This window comes from Pelobates fuscus, chromosome 5, assembly GCF_036172605.1.
Source record: "Pelobates fuscus isolate aPelFus1 chromosome 5, aPelFus1.pri, whole genome shotgun sequence".
In the NCBI taxonomy this organism is placed as follows: Eukaryota; Metazoa; Chordata; class Amphibia; order Anura; family Pelobatidae; genus Pelobates; species Pelobates fuscus.
The window spans coordinates 355,579,029-355,601,152 of record NC_086321.1 but is presented as its reverse complement, the minus strand read 5'-3'; the positions used below and the strand labels follow the sequence as shown (position 1 = coordinate 355,601,152).

The 22,124-nt window shown below is 37.1% G+C and overlaps 1 protein-coding gene across 1 annotated transcript in view; it reads right to left on the bottom strand.

Moving 5' to 3' along the window:
* NRTN (neurturin) overlaps positions 1-22,091 on the bottom strand; it is a 131,841-nt gene extending 109,750 nt beyond the window's left edge. Inside the window, exon 1 of the mRNA XM_063455976.1 lies at positions 21,233-22,091. The gene's annotated coding sequence lies outside the window, so the exon portion shown is untranslated. The remainder of the gene's footprint in view (positions 1-21,232) is intronic.
* Positions 22,092-22,124: the final 33 nt, after the last annotated feature.

Genomic DNA, 22,124 nt, shown 5'->3' with positions numbered 1-22,124 from the left:
GCTGGCGCTATATAACTACCAGTGATAATAATAATAATAATTAACTTGTGCAGAGACGCATGTAAAACTGTAGTGACTAGTGAAACATTACCTGAATCTACCCCATACAGCATTATAGACGTTTAGAGATAACAGTTAATGTTCTCTAATGTTTAAATCAATTCTGATAGCTCAAGGATGTGAAGTATACATTATCTCTACCTGCCCTTGCTAGTCAATATCAAGACAATTAAATGAAATATAGATTTTTGGAACGATTGAGTAGACTGAGTATCCATGTCTCCAGCTTGACATACACCATGTGGCAGGTGCATAATAGATCTCGAATATACATATATACTTTTTTTTTGTAACAATTAACAAAATCAATATTCAGAAAACAGAATAAATATTTCCTTAAATGATCAATATGTAATGTTGTATCATAGAAGTTAGTTATTTTTTCCTCACTTGATCTGTAAACCATAACGTGTCTTTTGGTTTATCTGATTAATTTTTCCAGATTTTTCTTCGATAACTAAATTCGGCCAAGTTGAACTGTCACACGGACGAAATTCGTCTGGCTTGAAATATTTTTATTTCCCGTTGAAGTGATTGAGGCGAAAGTAACTTTTCCACCATGCACACGTCTAGTACATATTACTTGGAAAAGTCTAACTCCCCAAGTGAAAAAAGATGTGTTAACCTGTACCTAGTACATTAAAAGAACCGGGAAAGCAGAACACGAATTCCACTCGTTCCTGACAAACATTCAAATGCCCTTCAGAATACACAAAATGCAAAATGCAGGTGTTCAACACCTGTACTGTAAGAGTCTCCCAAATAAAACAAGCCAAGGATTTTATGGCCCAGGGTCGGAGGTTACCCCCGAGAAAGCATAAATATTACCCATGAGTTTTCAACAAGCCGAATAGGTTCTACATCCAACAATAACATTCAAAGGGGTCTGGAATCTGGTTTATACACTCCGTTAACTGAGACTTATTTAGGCAGTGAAAAATAAAGATGAAGTTGTAAGGTCGCTGTCATTAACAGAAAAACGCTCAGAGCCTGTTCCATATCCAATTTTACTACGTCATAAATTCTGTCATGAAACAATCTAAACTTGTGATAATCTGTAGTTCTTAGAAGTAGTGGTGTTACCTCACTGATTAATATTGATGTAATGTTATGTCAATAAAATAACATTAGCTTATTAAAATAACAATGTGCAGCTCAATGCAATTAAGATTTTCACCGTTAATAGTATTTTTGCATTGCCACAGTCATATTATATTATAGCCAGCCAGATGGCTGAGGTAATATATGTGTGTATATGCACGTATGTATTACATTGTATGGGTATGTACATCATTTTTAAGTACGCAGTATGTCATTATATCATTATTGAATGAACGAGCATTTAGAGGGTTACTCCAAACTACTACATCCCAAAGTTCCCGAATTCAGAAGCCACAGCCATTGCCACGCTCAGCCGACTACTGAGTGACATTCTATGCAATGAAACATGCACTGAAATTTCATTGGCTAGCCTAACACTAGTTCCAATGCCGGCTGATGGCGCCCCAATGCCGTTGCCCAAAATAGACTTACACCTCTGACAGCAGAGGGAAACACTGCATGTACAGACTCCAGGCACCATAACCACTTCAAACACTTAAGTGGTTATGGTGTTTGGAGTAACCCATTAACACTAAAACTGAAAGTCTGAGAGGAACTTCCTGATCCAATGAGAAGACATCCTGTTTAACACCACAAGCCTAGAGATACACATATATAGGAAAAATCAACCCCTTTAAAAAAATACCACCCCTAATGCGGTTGCCCAATGATAGCTATAGCAGACAGGATATTACACAGGCTTGTCCAGAATTTGTCATCCCACGGCCAATCTTAAAGATACCTAAACATGTCTACATGACCTATACCCACGGAATGGGTCATTTTAATCCGCACTGTCGTCCAAGTATTACTGCTGTTTTAATGGACTAGTTTTACGATACAATCCACAATATTCCATATTTTCTCTGTTAAGTAATAAAAAAGAAATGTCAAATAAAAATAAATTCACTAACGGTGAAATCACTTAAAAATTGTTCTGAGACATGTTTAAATTATTTAACCAATCAGCAGGAGAATGTTTCTGTTGATTGCTCCTGATGTAGAACTTGCTTCAGAATTATCTTGATAAAATATATTTTTTTTTTTGTGTTAAAACTTTTCACATGCCCGCATTCACTATATTTCCATGTTTCTGTTATTATTGACAGTTAGAAGTTTTTTTGTAGTTGTTTTTGTTTATTCACTATTTCTGCCCAAGAAAAATTAAATGTCTAAGCCTCGGAGTTTGCAAATAGCCGGAACATTGATTTTGTAAATTTTGGAGGCATGTTTTGAATCATTATCAAGTTGGAATTTTAATTCAAATCAGGCTTGCGCATCCTTACAGAAGGTACAAGATCTTGGCTGCGTCGTGTTTTCTGGAACAATCTCATTACATACTTAAGATTATTTTCAAAATCAAGCATGAAAAGAACACGAAAGCCGTGATCTGAGAAGCAATGTGAAAGTTAAACAAACCCAAAATATATATCTTAACGTATTGACTTATGGCATTGTAGATAATGATATTTTATCTACACATTGATAAACGCTATTAAATTATACAATGCTGGAACACATGAAAAGAAAATCTAATTTGCCTATTTTGTTATTGCTATTTCCCTGTAAGACATTGTCGTAGAAATAAGCCTCCCTGCCCCTCCCCCCCCCCTCCCCCCCTCTCAATTTTGGAGATAATATTATATTATAATATATAGAAACAGTGAATGTGTGGCTTTATTCACTGTTGTAGCAATCTTGGAGGAGGTAACACTAATCTTCAAGCAAGTGTAACTTATAAATGTTGCATGTTAAGATTATTTTGCCAGCTCAACGTGATGACCAGAGTTTTTTTGTTTTTTTTAATTCTTTCTTTTTGCAATGACAGAAATTGTGGAATATCAACTGCATAAAAGCTTGTGCAAAAGCAAAATCACGTTTCAGATGTTAGCATTTTGTTACAGAAAGGAATACTTATAGTGTTAAGGCATGTATGATGTTATACAATGGTGTTTGGCATGGTTGCAATCTGTCAAAGTTTTACCTTCATATAATGAAAGGAGAGTAGTCAAGAGAAATAGATCACAAAGAACTTAAAAAATTAGCATAAGGTAACATTGCTGTGTTTCCAACATACTTCTGGATGGGCTCATAAGCTGCACCATCAAGCCTGTCTCACGGCTGCTCCCAAAATAGGGTCCGGAGAAACCCGCAGCCCCCTTCCTGGCCGGGGATTTGTCCCCCCACCCCCAGACAACCCAGAGAGTGCACTGGCCAGGGCTCCTTTGTGGGCTAAGAGCCGTGACTCCAACCGGTTCTCCCCCTGGGAAAGCCCACAAGGCAGAGCCCTCCCAAGCGTGATGAACAGAGTTTTTATATAACTGAAGTTATCCTTGATTACCACGTATTTTCGAGACTGGCGAACATCTTGGAATGTGTTGATAGCAAGCATAGGCAATGATACGATGAGTATTAAAGGGACACTATAGTCACCTGAACAACTTTAGCTTAATGAAGCAGTTTTGGTGTATAGAACATGCCCCTGCAGCCTCACTGCTCAATCCTCTGCCATTTAGGAGTTAAATATCTTTGTTTATGAACCCTAGTCACACCTCCCTGCATGTGACTTGCACAGCCTTCCATAAACACTTCCTGTAAAAGCCCTATTTAGGCTTTCTTTTATTGCAAGTTCTGTTTAATTAAGATCCCCTGCTATGTTAATAGCTTGCTAGACCCTGCAAGAGCCTCCTGTATGTGATTAAAGTTCAATTTAGAGATTGAGATATAATTATTTAAGGTAAATTACATCTGTTTGAAAGTGAAACCAGTTTTTTTTTCATGCAGGCTCTGTCAAACATAGCCAGGGGAGGTGTGGCTAGGGCTGCATAAACAGAAACAAAGTGATTTAACTCCTAAATGACAGTGAATTGAGCAGTGAAATTGCAGGGGAATGATCTATACACTAAAACTGCTTTATTTAGCTAAAGTAATTTAGGTGACTATAGTGTTCCTTTAATGAAGGTAATAATGGCAAAAAGAAAAATATATAAATTATTAGAAAATGGCAAAAAGCAGTGTACAAATACACCTGTCCTGAAACTGTGTTTGGTTCAGTGATAAATGAAAGTCTACCTGTAAAACACCTATCGGGTTGGAATAGTGTTTTGGTTATGAACAACAGATGTCGTTTTTGATGGATTAGCTTTGAAACATTTTGTCAGTTTTGTAGAATTTGAACATGCTATTATTTTTCTTGTTTGTTTTTGTCTGTTTGTTTCCTTCCAACAGTTTGCTTCTTTTTTTATTTTGTTGCTTCACTTCAGTTAATCAAGTTTCAAACTGGCCCTGGTCACAAGTTATCTAAAATGAAATAGACTCACGTGCAGTGATGCATATTTTGTAGTACAGTACTTCTGTGATTCACGCTTGCTAATCTCAACATACTTTTACTGCCTCTGAGGTAATATCAGTGTATATAAAGTGACAGAGTGTACACAGTGCTTTCCCTCTGGTTGTAGAGGTCATTGTGGAGTACAGCACAGCATTTCGTTTTTACAAACTGCACAGAATAAAGGCATGATTTTTGCTCAGAGTTCTAATGAAAATATAAAAAAATTAAAAACACAGCCGTTTTCAGGTATAGGAGTATATTCAATAAGAAGTGATTTAGGGGGATTTGAGAACTGAAAATCTTTCCAGATGGATATATTATTTAATTAAGTTGGATGGAGCCCAAAATGTATACTTTAAAATGGGTTAATTTACTAAATTGGGAATTTTGGTGATCTGGCAACACAATTGGAAACTTTATGCCAAAATAGCAGAGGCAAAGATTTTTTTTTCTATTTTGGCTACTTAGCTTGCAATTTGTAATTCTCCCTAATTTGTTTTACAAATTTGGTTAAAAAAAAACTTGAATAAGAAGATACAATCGAGTATAATATATGTGCTTTCAATTGGTAAGAGTTTTCATATATAAAGTACATTTTAATGGTCAATCCCGCTAATGTTTCTCTTTTTATCTACTAGTAATAGTCAGCAGTCCATATTTAAATTCACAACAAGCCGTGTGTCACAAACACTGACCATGGTACTGAATGAGGGGATACAGATTGCTACGTCATCACACCCACCACAAATGCATTGCCTATATCGTCTACGTAACTCGCACATTTACTGACTACCGGTAGCTGTGTAAACACTAGATGCCCAAAATAAAACCACGTGTGATGTTTTTAAGTGTGAATCTGATATTTAATATTAAATGTTGCAAAAAATAATAGTAATAATGCGAAACTAACCTACTAAACTAACTACTATGCAGGGCCTTCCTCCTCATATTTAGATAAAGATCACATAGTACACCAAAGGATCTACATACCAGAAGTACTTCATAACCTTACAATAAACTAAGAAAAGTATACATTTTCAGTAATAAGATATCTTATGAGTTGAACACTAGCCAGATGTCTTTCTACATGAATATTGTTTAGACAGGGTATGTGGGAGATAAACTTGGTTTTTCAACAATTTATCAAGATCTGGGTTAAGGCTGTACAAGCCAACCAAACTCTGGACCCAAACAATGGCCTAAAGTGGCCCCATTCTCAATAGTAATCACGTAAAAAAAGGAATTGGCACTCTAAATTCCATATATTGGCAATTTATTGAAGATTACAAACATAAAATTTCGGCTGCTGCTGCAGAAGCCAACAATTTTTCAAACCGTTACTACAAAACCTTCATATGACCTTGCAATAATTATCAAACATTAATGTGTTGTGTGCTGTTCTGTGCTTAATATACATGTTTTTACATGTCTACCGCTAACCTACAAACTAACAACAACATATCTAAAAATAATATGGCTAACAGGGTTGTGTTACATTGTTAATGTAATGCAGTAATAATGGATAACAATTTTCAAACAGAATTCCGTTAGAGACTATTATACAAAATAAACATAACAATAACGAGTGCTTCGGAAGGATAGAATGCAGTAATACATCCATTATGGCCACATCATTATCTAGTTCCAAATGTACAGCAATTACAATCTGTGGGAGATTATCAATACATGAATTAAGTATTTTTGAAATGCTTACACATACTACTAAACAGAATTACAGGTGCTCCTCATTTACCGACCGGGTTCCGTTCTTACGACTCGATCGTAAAATGAATTGGTCGCTAAGTGAGAATGAGATACAGAGCATGCTCACGAGTGCAGGTCTTTGTTCAGGGAAATTTCCCCAAACATAGACAAACACACCGGAGCAGGGGATCCCTCTAATCTATGTTCTGGGAATGTTCCCCAAGCACAGATTTGAGGGATTTCCTGCTCTGGTTCACTTGTCTATGTTCTTTTCTATAAATATACTAGCTCTCCAATGTGGGGAATCCCTCGAATACCCGCGCTAGAGAACTGGCCGTAAGTCCGAGTCGTCGTTAAACAGGTCAGTCGTAAAGTGAGGACAACCTGTACTCAGAAAGGTATTTGCCTAGAGTTATGGGTTTTCTCTAAAATACTTATGCTTAAAGATGAATACATACTGTTTTATTTTAGGTAAGCCCTAAGGTATACATATTATTATTACCCATCTCAATGGTACTCATTTCATCAAACTCAGAAAGATAAAAGAGTAGATCAGCCCGGCTGAGAAATGAACCAGCGACCCCTGAAAGTTTAACAAGTAGTTTGGATTGATGCTGTAACTAAACATATGCTGGTGGGTGGTAGTTGTTCAGTCTCTGATACTAATATAAACACAGCACCAGGAAGAGGCCAGGATGATGCCCAATTTACCAGTTACTATATCCCCCTCAAGCATTCTGCTAGGAAATCTTCAAGAGAAGTAGAGGAATAACCATTTTTTTCACCGCAGATAATACAATAATACAATTTTTTTTTAAATATTCCCCTTTTTCTAAAGGTATCAATGAATATATGATCTAATCTCTCTATTCTATATACTAACTCCTTTGGTAGGATAACTTGATAAAGAGTCTGTTTTGTACAATATATCCTTCAATAAATGTGTGCAGCATCATCGTACACACAACACATTTCACACCGCTACACACATTATTACACACAACACTACTAACACTGTTACACACATTGTTACGCACAACACTACTAACACTGTTACACACAACACTATTCACACTGTAACACATTATTACACACACTACTAACCACACTGTAACACAAATTATTACACACAACATTGCCCACACTGTTACACACATTGTTACACATAACACTATCCACACTGTTACACAAATTATTACACACAACACTACCCACACTGTTACACACATTATTACACACTACTACTCACACTGTTGCACACATTATTACACACTAATACCCACAATGTTACACACAATATTACACACACCACTACACACACTGTAACACACATTATTAGACACACTGCTACCTATACTGTTACACACACTACTACCCACTCTGTTACACACATTAATACACACACTATTCCCCACACTGTTACATACACTACTACCCACACTGTTACACATATTAATACACACACTATTATACACACTGTTACACACACTACCCACACTGTTACACATATTAATACCCACACTGTTACACACTACTACCTACAATGGGACACACGCTGCTGCTTGCACAGACATTGATGTTTATGCTCACAAAAACATATACATTCAATATATGTGTGTATACATTTTCTTTTTGTAAATTGATTTTTTTTTTTTTTTTTTTGGAAGAGTGGGGGCACGTGAATTTTTCATTGTGGCTGCTAAAAATGAATGAAAAGCACCTCCCTATTCCCAGTTCCAAATTTCCATTTAAATCTAGTGATCTTATGGAATATTGCTTCATTATTCTGAAGGCAAACTATTACATCAACCTGCATCCATTAATGCCCTCTATATCCATACATGATCCAAATCTCTTTCAATAAATCAACGATGTAAACAGTCACCAGTTTCCCAATTCAATTGTTGCAAAGAAAGTGCCACTGTTGACAATTACGCTACCACAAAATAGACCACAATATGAAGCAATAGCACAGTCGAACTGAGTAATTCTAAACATTCAGCCATGGAACAGCCTTGAAGTATTCTAATTCTAAGTGTTAACACAGTAAGCTAGATGAAGTCTTAACCAGAAACGTTGGAAAATATGATGTAGTTTTCTATTATTTGATGCCCTTTAAAATAATATTTGTAACTGCTTATTTTGGATCACTAAAAGTGGGCGTCTTTTCCCTTATATTTGGCTGTTGCCACTTCACTTCCTGTCTTGTGAAACCATCTGGATGGCAGCGGAGAGAGGAACACACGCTCCTGCGCCCCCTCTGAGCAGCTCAGTCAATGTGTTTTGGATTTGAAGGATTTTCCCGGCTAAGCTGAGCCATCTGTCCGAGCCCTGGTTTGGTCTCCCAGCAATGCAAACATGTGTGGCTCGTTTATTGTGTGAACCGGACTAAGAATCTTTTAAATCAACACACACACATTATGCCAGTCAGAGACTGCCATGATTTTATTAGACTTTCTTAACCCTTCAGGTGTGTCCACGTCACCTGATCAAGGCCATTGCTGTTATAAATCTTCTCATGTATACATTGAACCATAAGGTGTAACTTATTTAACTGATACTTTAAACCTCTCTCTGCAGGTCTCTCATTCTTTTGTCAGGGTTCAATGAAGCCAGATAACAATTTGTTTTAAATGAACATTATAGCATTAGGAGTCGAATTATGTGTTCTTAAAGCTATAGTGCCCTAGTAACTGTTTAGATGACCAAGCCAGCGTGGCAGGGTTAAAAGATATAGACTATGCACCTTTTCTCCCTCGCCATGCCGTTTTTCTCGGGCAAGTGCTGCGTCTTTGCCTGAGATCATCAAGGTCAATGATCTCAGCCAATCTAATGCTTTTCCACAGGAAAGCATTGTAAGGCTAGTGCGCATGTGCAGCAAAACGCCATGCTGTGCCAGTCAGATGGTCTCTCTCACGCAGGTTAACCTTGAATGAAAACTTTGCAGTCCCAATGCTTTATAATGCAGAATTACAACGAGGGGAGCACGGCACCTAGACCACTTCACTAAGATGAAGTGGTGTGGGTGCATATAGTGTTCCTTTACTACCCATTTTTAGGCTCTATACAGATTTTTTCATACAAATGTTGCTCGAACATTTACATTGTAAATCCCTGCTCACTCATGTTCATAGAATTACCTTCGATTTCATAATAGCTGGGCATCTGGAGCAAACATCAACTTAGCCACAGTGCATTTAAATAGTGTCTGGATTCACCATTGTACATGCAGGCATACTGTCTATGGCATTAGAATGGAAACTTTTAAACCTTAAAGCTAACTTGCTATGTTATGAAAAGAGGAGAAGCCGGGGACTATGTTTCAAAGCTGTCATGCAAATAATGGAAAAAAAATAATGGAAAATTACTCAAAGTATTTTTTCTTTAATAAATGTTTTATGTGACTTTCCCTTTAAGTGAACACTCTAAGCACCATCACCACTGCAGCTTAATGTAGTTGTTCTGCTTCGCAGAGACTGTCCCTTCATTCTGATAATTGCTAAAACTACCTTTCATGAGAAAAGACAATATTTACATTTGTCCATTAGCTCACTGAGACAGCAACTAGAGTATCCACCCGGTGCAATCCGGCAATCTTTGCTGGACCAAAGACACCGTGAAGACACCGAATGCTCCCCATAGGCGTGCATTGATCTAAAACATGTCTATGAGAAGATACTGACTGTCGCAGTTGATTGCTGCGTATGTGCACTAGTCCTCAAATCCTTTCCTATGGAACTAAAGGTGAGTAAAACTCTTATTTTATTGGGGAGGAGGGGGTGCATAACTCTTCGTTTTAGAGTGTTCCATTATTATAGCTATTTCTGTTGATCTATGTCTCAATTCTAACTTATATTGTTGCATATAACCTCTTCCTTATTACAGTCTGACTGTGTACATTATCTACACTCGTAATGCTATACAAACCATTGACATTCTAAAATACACCTTTTTTGGCAAACAAGGGGTTTTGGAACACAGGTTATCCCTGTATGTTGTATATTGTACTCTTGTGAATATTCTGTTCCATTGTTATTGTAAACTCTTAAGATCCAAACCTTGGCTTCACTTTCAGCCTGGTGAGTATTAGCTATAAATAGCCGGCCAGGAATTCAGATTCTCTGGGTACTAACAGTTTGTCTACTCCTTTTCTCTTATCCTCATGGACTTTTAAGGATCTTCGCTATCAAAGAATTTTGAATTGACTTTCACCGTTCATGTTAGCTAATGTACATTTTAATGTCAGTAATGTGTGCTATATATTTGGGCTTGTAGAAGACAGAAGGAAGACGTGATAGAGGTCTTTAACGATAGTAACTATTAAAGGGACACTATAGTCACCAAAACTACTACAGCTTAATGTAGTAGTTATGGTGTCCACTGCATGTCCATGTAGGCTTTTTAATGTAATCACCGCCTTTGCTGTTCTTACATGCTTCTAGCATCAATGCTGCAAATGTGCAGAGCATGCAGATGTTATTCGCTCCCCATCGAGATGCATTGATTCAATGCATCTCTGTGAGGAGATGCAGACTGGCGCAGCGTTTTGACGTGCATGTGCGATAGCCACCCAATGCTTTCCTATGGGAAACTGAATTGGCTGAGATCATCAAGTTTGACAATCTCAGGCAGGGGGAGAAGCAGGGGTGGAGCCAGCAGATCTGCGCAGCGCAAAATGGTAAGTAAATCGCCTTTTTAACAGGGGGGCATCGGGGCGATCAACTTAATGACTATATAGAACATGTATGCATTCCTCACACTATTATGTTGTTCCGTTGAAGAAAGTTAAGAAGAGAAGCATTTTAATAAAAGAGAAAAGTGCTCAAAACAAGTGAGAAAATTGAGAGTGACTGACAGGTTAAAGGGACGTTAAAACATTTAAAGCTTACTGTAATGCTTATGGTGCACAGCATGTTTGATTGCAAGCTCTTGTGTTTTTTTTAAAGACAATCATGGCACTTCTGCTGAGGAGACTGATGCTTATATCTGACACTTGCTGATGATATCCATAAAGCGAACCTAGAGCCAACCCTTACAGCCTTCTTGATGTGTAATGTTTGTTAAGTATAATTTAACTTAATAACATTATTTTTAAAACTGTTCAGTTTCTGTATCAAAACACATGTACACCCTGCAGGCACCAAGTACATTTTGAGAACAATGTCTTGCATCAAACACAATTTTGCACAAAGTAAAATGCAATATTTATATTAGCACCAAATAGATAGATAGATAGATAGATATTATTATTATTATTATTATTATTGGTATTTATATAGCGCCAACTAATTCCGCAGCGCTTTACAATATTATGAAGGGGGGGACATTTACAATAAATGAGACAATTACACAGTGACACAGGAACAATAAGTAGATGAGGACCCTGCTCAAACGAGCTTACAGTCTAGAGGAGGTGGTGTACAAATACACAACAGGGTTGCTAGGGTGACAGCCACCAACAAGGTGGGAAAGTAGCATAACTGGAGGTGAGAATGGACCTGTTTTTGCTCTCCATGAGAATGGAGTATGGCTCTTAAGGAGAGCGAGAGACAGATATGGATAGGTATTGATAAGTTACTCTGGTAGTCCATAAGCATTTCTGAACAGATGTGTTTTGAGGGACTTTTTAAACAATTGAAGACTAGGGGAGAGTCTGTCGGTGGTAGGCAGGCTGTTCCAAAGGAAGGGAGCCGTCCGCGAGAAGTCCTGCAGGTACGAGTTAGCAGTAAGGGTGTAGCAGCGGACAGGAGTAGGTCACTGGAAGAGTGGAGAGACAGAGAAGGGGCATACCTATGAGTCAGTGAAGAAATGTAAGAGGGGCTAAAGTTGGTTAGAGCTTTATAAGTAAGGGTTAGTATTTTTAATTGACACCGATAGGATACTGGAAGCCAGTGTAAGGATCGACAGAGGGGTGAGATATGGAGGAGCAACGCGTGAGAAAGATCAGCCTGGCGGCAGCATTTATTACCAATTGTAGCGGGGCAGTTTGGATTCTGGGGAGACCAACTAGGAGAGAATTACAATAATCCATGCGTGACCAGAGCATGAACAAGCTACTTGGCAGCATCTTGTGTGTGAACGGGGCGGATGCAGGCAATGTTTTTAAGGGGGAATCAACAGGTTTTAGCAACATTCTGAATATGAGGCGCAAAGGTGAGGCCAGGATCAAAAAAATATATAGATAGATATATATTTAATATGTTCCAGCTATAGCTATTGTAATGTTTTATAAACTTGGGATTCGTTTTAGTCCAAACTACAATTTTACTGAATTTGGGCCGATCAGGTGATCAGTTTAATGTCTGAACTGCGAGACTTAAATTTACCCAAATAACGAATCAAACAAGCTGTGAATTGGCCGAACATTTTCTTTCTAAAAAGTGATTTTCAATTCTGCCAACCCAAACTATGGCTGAAATTCAGGCGTCATGAAAAATGTTATTTTTTCGTAAAAACGGTTCGGCCTCAGTTTTGTTTTTCCTCTTTGTCAAAATAAAGTATAGATATATTATTGCCTTAAAGGAGGTATGATATTAGTTAAAGGAACACTCAACACTCGTAAAGCACTTTAGCGTGCTGAAGGGATATTGGGGTTAAGAGAAACTTTCCTTTTTGTCACTTCAAGAGAAATTGGAACGTTTATAAAGTGGCATGGTAGTATCCTCTGAATGTTACATAGGTGGGAAGGTGCTCCTCCTGATTGCTTTGTGACCCAGCACAAAACAGAAGACAGAACTTCTCCAAGAGAGGCATTGGATATTACAGATATTCCCCCCAAACCACTAACATTATAAATACATGTATTTTTTAAAGGAACACTATAGGGTCAGGAACACAAACCTGTACTCCTCACCCTACAGTGTTAAAAACACCATCTAGCTCCCCTGACCCCTCCCTCCCCATCCCTCCCATTACCACCCTAAATATAGAAAAACCTTAACTTTATTCCAGTCGGCTGCTGCTGGCTCTGCCCCTGATCTGCCTGCTTTGCTGACATCATCAGAAGTGTTATTCAAAGCCAATGTGTATGATATTTCACTTAGCACATTGAAATTTAAAACCAATTATTCTGTGATGATACTTACTTAATATTTGAAAAATATTTTTAGCAAAGTTAAAAATAAAAAAAAAATCTAATATCTTACTGGTGTTTGTTGAACACAGTTTTAAGAGTTTGGGAGTAAGTATTTACTAACTTTGGTAACTTTTCCCATCCTTTCCAGCGGTTTTGCACCAGACTGTTCAGTTTAGGTTGGGTGGAATGAAACTGCAGGCCACAATTTTCAAATAACTCTTTACTTTTTTCCTCTCGAGTCACACCTGTGTCAGTTTAGTGGACTGAAGCAGGCTTCCTTGCTGTATTTACATCTATTTTCTTAAATCCATTCCTCTTCTAGGTTAAACAAGATACTTGTCTCCTGCTGGTGAGAAGCATCCCCCCAGCATGATTCTGCCAACCCCAATATACTACATGAATATCATGTCTTGAGTTATGGGTAGTGTTGATGTCACACACACAGTTTAGAATTTTGGATGATAATTTCTAGCTTGCTATCATTTTACCAAAAATCATTTCCCCACATGAGTGCTAGGATACTTTTGTGCTTTAGTGTAAACTCTGAATGTGCTTTCATTTGGAACCTTTGAGTAATGGCTTCTATTTTGGTGTCATGTTAAGCAGGTTCGTTTTACACAGAGTTCTTGATGTGGTTGGCTGGTGCACCATCACTCTAGGCCTTCAAAGTAATTTTTGGTCTCGATGTGATTTATGCCCCATGTCCACTTCTTCCTGTTGCTCTGACTTTTTTTAAACAGTATTTTCTTGTCAGCTCTGCAGTCGTATGATACAGTATTCAGTTCCTGATAGCTGGTCCATGTGTGATCACGGTGATACCAAAACACTTCAGATTCATAGCTAATCAATGAACCTTGAACAGGTCAAAATGTGGCAGCAACATGATGGTACACTGCTGGGGGGTTAAATGTAATGTATTGTGTCCTGATTACATCAATTTCATTCATCTGTACAAATTTCCCCCTTTAAGGAATTAATTTTTAGATACAGTCTATAAAAATAATAGAGCATATGAGACACAATTTAAAAAGCTGTACCATTTGTAATTCTGGGATTTTAAGAAAATTTGTGTAGGGATGTGAATACTTTTGACAGACATGTGTCTGTGCATGCGCATGTGTGTTTGTAGGGAAAATGAGTTTGTACCACTGACGTCAGTGATGAGTTCTTAACTCACAAATTCAAAGCAGAGGGGTTTAGAATTATCAGGGGTATTTAAAGTCGATAAATAGACTAGAATGGACACACTAATCTCATATTGACAGAGGAGGCTAAATTAAAAGATAGGTCTGATATGAGCACAATGATCAAAGAGTACATAGATATTTCAAACTGGCAGAGAGGATCTGAAGTGGGCAGGGAAATCTGGAACAGTCTCGGCCAGAGTTGTTAAGTAGGCAGTTGAATTTGAATTATAATAGGTAAGAAGTTCAACAATTGTAAAAGGTTTGATGAGAGAAGATGGTTTTGGTCATGATATAAAGTTGGCAAAGAAAGGAATTGTGTATAGATGTTGCCCAGCAGGTTACTGGAAGAAGACCATAAGTGAATAGAAGAGGACAGAGGATACATAGATGACGATCTTCTATGATTGGATCAATAAATGAAAACCCTAATATATTTCTCCATATATATTATAAAATTATTATTTGTAAGTAATATATATTACTAAATGTAATAACATTTGTAATTAAATTTACTAAATTAAATATGTACTAAAATAGTAAATGCTAACAAAAGAGGTCATTATAAATGTTTCTAAAAAAATACAGTACAATAAAGATACAAACTGTTTAACTAAATGAGTCAATATTTTCCCATCTTCAATATTCCATGTATCTTTGTTTACGATATCCACTCCATAAGAAATGATCTATACATATGAATAAACATAGGATCTCCTGCCCAACAGAGTTATTTGCTAAAGTCCAAAGGCCCTGTACCAAACGGGACAAAACCATTTGCTTGCGTACAGGGCTATTCGAACATCAAATCACGGAAACTATGTAATGATGTCTGGATTTTGCAATTTTTACTCCAAACGAGCCAGAACCGCGTACCAATTTGAGCCTGTCTTGATGATTGAAACCAAGGCTTAGATGCTTAAAATCCATGAGAGACTGCCAGAAAAATCCAATACCTGTAAAAAAAAATGCATTACTTCAGAAGTTTTCTTTCTTCTTTAATCTTCTTTTTTTAGCCCCAGAAAACACAACTATTAAAAAAAAAGACAAAAAAAGGGGCAGAACACGCAAATCAAAAATAATTCCAAAATGGCCCATGGAGGTCTCCACGCTGACTACTAATTCAAGGAGCTACAGGCCTTTCTAAAGGCTTCCAATGCTAAAAATGTGTGAGTCAGAGAGCTCTGATTGGTTGGCTAGGAGACCAACCAATCAGAGTGCTCTGACAAGCAAGCCTCCTACCAATTCATTCGTGAGATAATCATTCAATTAGTTATTTTGTTGCATGAAATAATTGACCCAATACATGTTTATGAGATTGTCTCTACTCATAATTTAATTTCCTGTGCTCCTTGTCACTGCTCGAATAACGTCGAAAATAATTTCAAATAAAAGGTTCGCTTAACAATTTTTGTAAAACGCTGCAAACTCAATTTGCTACTGATATAATGTTACTCTATAAACAAGGGAAATACGGGCAGTGTAAACTTGCACTTCTACATTTACTCTTTGTTAGCATAACATCTGAAGAGTAAAATACACTGTGGTCTGGAGCGCTGACAACAGCAACAGCAAAAGCTAATTTTTTTATATTGAAAAAACAAGGTCTGTCTATTTGCTAAATATGTCATATAAAGAAGCAAAGGTGATGGAAAACTGCTCAGCTGTAGTTTATTAATGTTTACCAAGATGTAGAGTGAGAGCCTAGTAAAACTTTTGGGACCATGCCAATACCATTTTAATGGGACATTTTAAGGCACACCTGGAAGCTATATTGCTACTAAAAGGTCCAGTGTAGGAGATCCACGTATAGCAAAGTGATCTGGTTCTCGTGGTTAAAGAGCAGTGGGCCTTAAAGGATCACTATAGTGTATAGAGTCAGGAGCACAAACATATATTCCTGACCCTATAGTGTTAAAAACACCATCTAGCCCCCCTGGCTCCCCTTGTCCTCCTCAATATAGTAAAATATTACATTTACTCCAGTATGATGATTCTGGCTCTGCCCCAGATCTGCCTGTTTGGCTGACATCATCAGAAGTGATTATCTGAGCCAATCACAATGCTTTCCCATAGAATTGGCTGAGACTGTCAAGAAGGCAGAACCAACACAGCCCTGGCAAATCGTCATCTCCTTATAGAGATGAATTGAATCAATGCATCTCTATGAGGAAAGTTCAGTGTCTCCATGCAGAGGGTGGAGATACTGAATGGCAGTGCTTCTCACTGTGCAGCACTGCCTCAGGAAGCACCTCTAGCAGCCATCTGAGGAGTGGCCAGTGTAGTTATCACTAGGCTGTAATGTAAACACTGCATTTTCTCTGAAAGATAGTGTTTACTACAAAAAGCATGAAGGGAATTAATCTATTCACTAGAACAAATACAATAAGCTGTAGCAGTTTTGGTGACTATATTGTCTCTTTAATGATAATCATTTCGCCTTAGTGACAATGAGGTCTTAAATGGCAGTGATGTGTTTCAAATTAATTAGTGATTAATTTGCAAAGCTGTCACAACCTATTGTTTCATTATACCTCTGTGTGTCAAATTGAGCTTAATTTTCATTTTACCTATTGTATTTCAGACTGCTGAATAGGTAATCGTCCTATGTAATTACTAAAATACGTTTAATACAACATAATGTTTTGTATTGGGTCAGCGAACAGTAGACGCGAAGCGAACTTATTATGGCAGCAAGTTTAACTTGTTTAAGAGTCACAGTACATACACCAAGCAGGGGTAAAGTCATCTATCAGAACAAACATACATAGTATATTGAATGGTAAGACACATGGAGGAGATAGCTGACCTAACGTCCGTGACATATTTAATTATCAAGAATAAGGGGTAGGCAACCTTCTTCACTACAGATGGTATGGACTACATCTCCCATAATTCCCCCACAGCCATAACGCTGGCAAAGCATCAGGGGAGATGTAGTCCACACTTCTGGAGGTTGCCTACCCCTTGTCCAAATGGTTATTCCCACGCAGGAACTAAATGGCTTATGACTGATACACTGAAAGGTGTTCAAGTATTATATAAATCGCATTTATAGTAGAAATCTTGATTTTTTTTTCCAGAAAATGAACTAATATTGGAAATAAGCAGTTCGGAGGTATGCCAAGATGTCTACCCCTTTACAAACATTTTCATCTTTTAGAACAGTTGGGTTATTTATTGCTAGACCCTCCGACCCCCCAAAATATTCTTTGAACTACAGAAGTCAAGGAAAAACTCTATGATAAATGTGATATCACAAACAGCATGGATAAGGATTGGCCAAAATCTAGAATAAGTCGCAAAATTCCAATTTACATGATGTTTCACTGGCCTTAAAATTGGAAAGTATCATGGGAGTTGAAATTCTATAACTGCCTGAGATCTCTATTTCTTTAGTGGCAGTATGTCACAAAAGCGCAACGGGGAAACTTTTATTCTTTATTTTCCTATTCAAAACAGGGCAGTGTGTATTCAAAGTGTGTTTAGCTCTCGCAATATTTGCCTTTACCACCCTTTCTGCAAACGTCTGCAGAATATTGCTCATTTTCATGATCAGAGTGTCTCTCCTTGTACTTTGATATCTAACACCTGCCTCGCTCTTCGAACATATCATAGCATCTCTTTATGCCTGTTCTACTCCAAAATATGCATATTCAGTGCGTTTGTGTATATCTATTCTGCATGGTGCGGTTGTCTGGCCTGGCACACATCCAGCCTTGCAGATTTGGGTGAGAGAGAGAGACGCGAAAAAAAAGTCAGACTTTCGTTGCTTTAAACACTTTGTATAAATAGATTTATATAAACCCAAGCCGTATATAGCGTGTGCTGATCAGACACACACTGGGTGGTCAGCAGAAAAATAATTACTGAAATTCTTATCCGATTATCTGATGCATATCAAGGCTACACTAAATTTATGATTAACGTTCGGGACTGAAAAAAACTTAAACCGAAAATTCATCATGTTTCTTTTTTTTTCTTTCAACTTTACCAGTCTAGTCTTTTTGTATTAGCTTGTAATATAAATTGATTTCCTGATTTCCAGATTATCAGGACAGGATTAGATAGTACTGGGTTATTATATAAGGTGTCTGACTTAAGGGTAATTATATAGTTAGTCTACTTCAAGAAAGGCTTGAATAGTGTGAACAGATCTAGATGCAGTTTATCAGGATAGACTCAGACAGGGATGGGATTCTAAACTCTTTTAGGAAGGTACCACCAGTTATTTGAGCAATAGCTATTTTGGAGACTATTCAATACACCTGGTCATTCACATAACTTTGAATTGTATCAAATTTAAATCTGGATGGCAACATTACGTCAAAACCAGCCAGGCTGTGGGTATATATTTTAGTTTTTTACTAAATCAGTTATTTTAAACTAAATTCTGTCAGTCCGACTATTATCGGCTACTATTCAGACTTTAGTGAATAGCGATAACAGTGTAATATTGAAAATTTGAGAGCACCAAAATTAGTATTTTTAGTAACATCTAAGGTATTATTCTGTAGCTGTATCTTAGATACTTGTGCACTTATTCTTTTCAGCTGGTACCAACAAATCAAACTACTTTTAGTTCCACCTGGGATTTACCTGGACTCGCTGAATCTGGGGTTTACTTGTAAAGTCTAATTTATAGAAAATAATACTCCACAGGTAAATCGTGGACGGATCAATTTATTTGAGAACAGATTAAAAGAAATTTGATTCCAGCTGAAAAAGAGTCGTGCCCAAGTTCGACATCTAACGTCAATTCTACATTTTGACCCACATGCTTGCAATCTAAAAGTACACATTTCAGTCCTTCCCCAAGTTCCCGATGAATTTTATAACAGCAGACGTTATTGTGAATCCTGGAGTGTTTTGACTTTCTTGCATATTTATATTATTGAGAGCCCCTGGGCGGAAGAATTGGACAGCATGTACCACAATTTTGTTTTATTAGGAAACGTACATCGGAATTCACTCTTGTTTTCAGATATGTCCTGCCGTCCATATGTTATTGTTACTCAACTTGAATGGTACTTTTCTTTCATCTCAGAGCGATTAAAGGTTGAGTTTACCCTTTCGAGTAAAAAAAAACATCTACTCTAGATATTACAGCTGGTGCTATAACCAACTGAGCTATCTCATATACAACTCTAACTCAAAGCATTTGTGTATGTGCTCTTACTGGGATCCCACAGGCAGTTCAGATGTGCCATAAGGGAGCAGAAAATTGCAAAAAAGAACTGGCACACTCCAAATTTTAATATCAGAGATACAATGCAATAGCAAGCACAGTAGACATTCCACAGATAATTCCATTGAAAAACTCACAGGTGCAACAGATAGAAGAATATCGCACAGGTGACAAGACCAACTCAGGCACTAGCGCGGTGGTACCTAGTAATCATGGTACATTAGAAGAAAAAACATATAGAACAGGGAGATATAATGGAGAACACTGAACTAAATAAAGTAAACAGGAGGTGAGGAGGGGAGAAAGATAAACATTTTATTTACCTATGTTTCTATCTATCTATCTATCTGTCTGCCACCCATGGCCATTGTAACCAGAAATTACATATATAACATGCATGTCGTATCATCTATTGCTTACTTTGCCCCTCTTTTCTTTTCCAAATATGCTCTAAGAGAGTTTTATTATCTCTTCCATGAAAGTGGAAACTGTAATTCTATTCTAAACATGTGTACGAGAGAACAAGTCTCAGTTCTAGAACATATGCTGGCAATGTATAACATCTCTCTGTGCCAGTACAAGAGTCAAGAATTGCAAAACTGAGCAATCAGACTTTTTTTCGTGCATATTAATTGACAATAACACCATCTTTGGCATGTTATATTTATTTAAATTTATTATTTTGTTTTATTGGCACAAAAAGGGTACTTTAAAACAATTTTCAAATATCTACAGGATTGTGTGTGTGTGTGTGTGTGTGTGTGTGTGTGTGTGTGTGTGTGCTGGAAGGTCCAATTAATAGCATTTGAAAGATAACAGTTAGAAAACGTCTGTTCTAGTATTTAATAAAATACTTATACTGTACATTTTTTTTAGACAAGTAAAAACACAGTCAAATGGAAACATATCACCAGATATGAACAAACATACAAACTTTCAGGTATGAATATTTTCAGCAGAAATATCTGTACATACTTAAAATAGTTGGTGGAAAAAAATAGATATTTTTTTACTTTGCTAAAATAAATATGTTTCTATTTCTGTTAGGAAACTAAAACAGCAATAATTGTTCATTTTTTTCACATCCAAACACAGTACAATTCCTAACATGGGCTGGCAATCAAATATTGGTGACAGAAACAAAATGCATTTTTTTTTATATAATTTGAGTAAATTGAACTTGTGTATGAATAAACAAACAAAAAGAATGATAAAGGCATGCTGTGAATCATCTTTAAAAATAGTTTTCAATGATAAATACTAATAGATTGAACAAAAAAGTATAAAAACATTTTTGTAAAATGATTTGCTTATTAGCTGTTATTTGGTCTTAAATTGAATTTTAAGCAATTTACCACTGAAGAATAGTTTTAAGCCATTTATGTTGGGACAGTGCAGAACACAATCTCATGTTTGCTAAGACATATGATATTATTCACTTGAGTTTATATTAAACAGAGAAAGCATTCTCTTTGTAGGAACTTTCTTTGCAGAGCTGCCAGGAAAGGCAAAGTGTAAAAAAAACAAAAACAAACGCACGATTACAAACGAACAATTTTTTCTTTTTTTTATGTTCTTTGTTTTCTTACCTTTAGCCTGGACCATCCAGACTACTAGTTAGTACTGAGTGTTGATAACCTTAAATCAGATCCACGGTTGATATCACAGAGCCATAAAGATGGAGTGACCTTGGCTAAGTCTGTGTCTTCCATTGGGATAGTCAAGTTCGCCAAACGCGTTAGATAGACAACTCTTGAGATGTCGAGATCTGGTACAATCTGCGCAAAATCATAGTATCCAAATACAGACCAGCATCTCCCGCAACAGTCAACCCTGTGTAACAACTCCGAAAAACGTTCCTATAAAAAAATAATAATAATAATAGATGTCCGGCTACGATACTAATTTTCGAAATTCCGTTAGTGGCTCTGTGAAAATACTCTTGATGAGTTCATTTGAAAGAAGGTGATCTCTAAAGGATAACGTGTGCACAGCTGAAGTCAGATTTTCTTTGCTCTACGTCGTCTTAGTCCAAGAGCTGTCAGAAGTTAGCAAAGCTTCATTATATAACAGTAGCTTAATAACATGCGTGTCTTCGGAGGCATGTCATTTTTCCTCCACGTTAACCAGCACTGCATGCTTTCACCTTGCCAGGGCTATCCTTGTGTTAAATTGATGCTCTTCAAACATTCTTATAATTTCATTCCTATATCAGTCAAAAATGCAAAAAATAAAATAAAAAAAATCTTCTGGTGAATCCAACCGGTTTTCCTCGTCTGCGTAGTTTTTCTTGTTTTATAATTTGTTGGTGTAGTTGGCTGGGGGCTTAAGAAGAAGGCTTCTTAGGATAGTAAGAATCTCTTACTGTAGGATTAATTATTTTTAGCAGTAGTCTAGTGTTTAATCTTTCTCCTTCTTTCAACCACCCAGAACCTTGCCGATAGGAGAAAAGCAGTTGCTCTTCAAGGAAGGGCTGGAGGT